Genomic DNA, 3,048 nt, shown 5'->3' on the forward strand with positions numbered 1-3,048 from the left:
TGTCAACACCCATGTTCAGTGGGGAAGCAATTACAGAAGCCAGACCTTCCACCTTCTGCACCCCATAATCCTTGGGTCCATAATCCCATAGGGTTAAAGAATAGGAAAGGTATCAGGGGAGGGAATGGGATACAGAGTTCTGGTGGTGGGAATTGTGTGAAGTTGTACCACTCTTATCCTATGGTTTAGTCAGTGTTTCCTTTTTATAAATAAAAAATTAAAAAAAAGAAAATATCAAAGTATATGTATGGCATCCTTGTAGTGGAACATCTTTTGTGAAATCCATCATTGTTTATTTTTAGTGACTGTTTTTAAGCCTACTGTCTATACTAGTTTTTTTTTTTCCTATTCTTTTTCTATGTTGGTTTCTCCTCCTCTTCTGGGAAGCATTGAAAATTTCAAGTCTTTGGAGTTGACCCTTGATCAGTGTGGGAGTTATAGTCAGCAAATTCTAAGCAATTAAAAGTCAAAGCACAATTTCTGACATCTACTTCAATGAAAAGAGACCAGTGTTCAGTGAAAGCCTTTGCCATAAGAGAAAACTAACAGAAGATGGGGCCAGGTGGCAGCAAATCTGAATAAATGCACACATTAAAGAGAGCAAGAACCCTTCTTCAAGCCCCTGGCCCCCACCTGCAGGGGAAAGCTTCAAAGTGGTGAAGCAGGGCTGCGGGAGTCTCTTTGTTTCCTTCCCTCCCCCATCTCCCTTTTCAGTTTCTCTTTGTCTCTGTCCAAGAATAAGTAAATAAAAGTATTAAAAAAGAAACCTAACACAATACTTCCTGTGCTATATGTAGTATAAACTGTAACTTTACACAAAATAAGATTCAAAAACTATATGGAAATATTGCATAGTATTTACTGATACCATAAGTTTACATCATCTGTTTACAAGGAAACCTCTGTATAAGTGGATCTGAGCAGTTCAAACTTGAATTGATCAAAGGTCTGTTGTCCTTGACTACACGAACACACACACACACACACACACACACACACACACTGACATAACTGTATACTGTATACATCTGAAGACAATATAAAATTAAGGAAGCCTGCTAGGCAACTCTGCCAAGTATTGAAATTTCTTTTCTATCTCCTCTGCCAATCTTCCATAAGTAAAATGGATATATATTTATTTTCTAGTGATATAATTCATACTTCCTCCTGACAGAGGGCTTTAAGAAGCTTATAAGCTCAGCACAGGCTGACCCCATCACAAAGATGGCTAACATTGTTATACTGTGCTACACAAGGTTAAACTAGAATTAGCCTGTACCTCTAGAGGTTTAGTTTTCTTTAATTTTTATTTATTTGTGAAGCCAGGCCTATACATGTGCAATTTCACCTCTCCTAGGGTCAAATCTGAGAAATGGAAAGACACAGAGGGACAGAGAGATAACATAGCACTGGAGGTTCCCCTCGTTTCCTGACATACTCATGTGGTATTTGTACTTGAACCTGAGCTCTGAGACATGGTATGACAAGTTAGATGCCTACCCAGTAAGCTATCTCTTTTGGTCCCTTTTGTAGTGTTAAGATCTGACTTGTTTTCCAACTAATAATAATGACAGACATTCATAAAAACAATATTGGATCATGAAAAATATCAGGCAGATAGACAACAGATGTTCTAAATAAGTAAGTATAAATAAAAACTGAAAATTTGATAGGGAGTTTGGAAGAGGAAGAAATAAATCTATTGTGATGCAGAAGAACTGAAGATAAAAAAGTTTATTAAAAATTGGCCAATAAAAACTAAAAATAGGGGACTGAGTAGTAGCACACCAGGTTAAACACACAGAGAGCAAAGTGCAGGGACCGGCTCAAGGATCCTGGTTCGAGCTCCGAGCTTCCCACATGCAGGAGGTGTTGTTTCATAAGTGGTGAAGCAGGTATGCAGGTGTCTTTCTCTCCCCCTTTAAGTCTTCCCCTCCTCTCCCAATTTCTCTCTGTTCTATCCAATAACAACAGCAGCAGTAACAACAACAATAACAACAATGGGGGAAAATGGCGACTAGGAGCTGTGGATTCATAGTGTATGCACCCAGCCCCAGTGATGACCCTGGAGGCAATAATAATAATAATAATAATAGTAATAATAATAACCCACGAAATAGTTTCCTACCCTGTATGCATTTTTAGTCATAATTAGTGGGGACTTCTAAAATTCTGTTGAAATTAAGGTGGCATGAATATATACATTGCTTACTTTGATGTTTTCTACACTATAGTGTGACAGCTTCTATTCTGGATTTGCTTTCATATGCACACTGTAATGTGTGTGCTTAGCCAGGCGCTCCATAGCTTGGCCTTAAAATGGTATATCTCAACCACGGTGTTTCAGATAAATTAAAAAGGATATTAAAATTTCTTCCTGGCAGAAAATAGGTATTCAATAAATACATATATATGTACATACTAGAATTTCATTAAAAATTTATGTAAGTGATATCAAACTACTACTATATATATATATTTTAATTCTTAGCATATTCAGTTACCATACTTGTTGCCACATGTGATATTTCTCCACAAAATATAACTAAGTTAGGAAGTCACTCAAGCTTACCTAACTGTGTTTCTACAGAAATTTTTTATAACTGGCAATAGAAATTCCATGTTATGAGCCTTAATGATCTTGGAGTCATTAAGGTCCCTGAAAATAACTATATGAAACAAAAAATTTAAAAAAAATTTTAAAGGGCAGGGAGAGATAGCATAATGGTTATGCAAAGAGACTCTCATGTCTGAGACTTTGAAGTCCCAGATTCAATTCCCTGCACCACCATAAACTACAGCTGAGCAGGACTCTGGTTTAAAAAAAAAAGCCATTCAAATAAAATACAAAGAAAGTCTCTAATCGAGAACTGCTCTCCCATTTCCCAAATCAGTAAGAATGTGAACAAGTCATTTACATCTTCCAAATTCTAGTTTCTTTGCCAATTTAAAGAAGATGTTGTTTACCTCGAAATATTGTTGGTAGTTTAACTGAATGAAATTACAGATCAGTAAGTGTTAAGCATATGTGAAGATTATTATAAATAT

General features: G+C 36.4%; 1 non-coding gene across 1 annotated transcript; it reads left to right on the forward strand.

Annotated features, from left to right (window-relative positions):
• The first annotated feature begins 2,547 nt into the window (after positions 1-2,547).
• On the forward strand, positions 2,548-2,677 carry LOC132542926 (small nucleolar RNA SNORA33). The gene has a single exon (XR_009553896.1). It is a non-coding gene; the product is annotated as a small nucleolar RNA SNORA33 (small nucleolar RNA).
• Positions 2,678-3,048: the final 371 nt, after the last annotated feature.

The sequence above is a fragment of the Erinaceus europaeus genome, chromosome 1 (assembly GCF_950295315.1).
Source record: "Erinaceus europaeus chromosome 1, mEriEur2.1, whole genome shotgun sequence".
NCBI classification, from domain to species: domain Eukaryota; kingdom Metazoa; phylum Chordata; class Mammalia; order Eulipotyphla; family Erinaceidae; genus Erinaceus; species Erinaceus europaeus.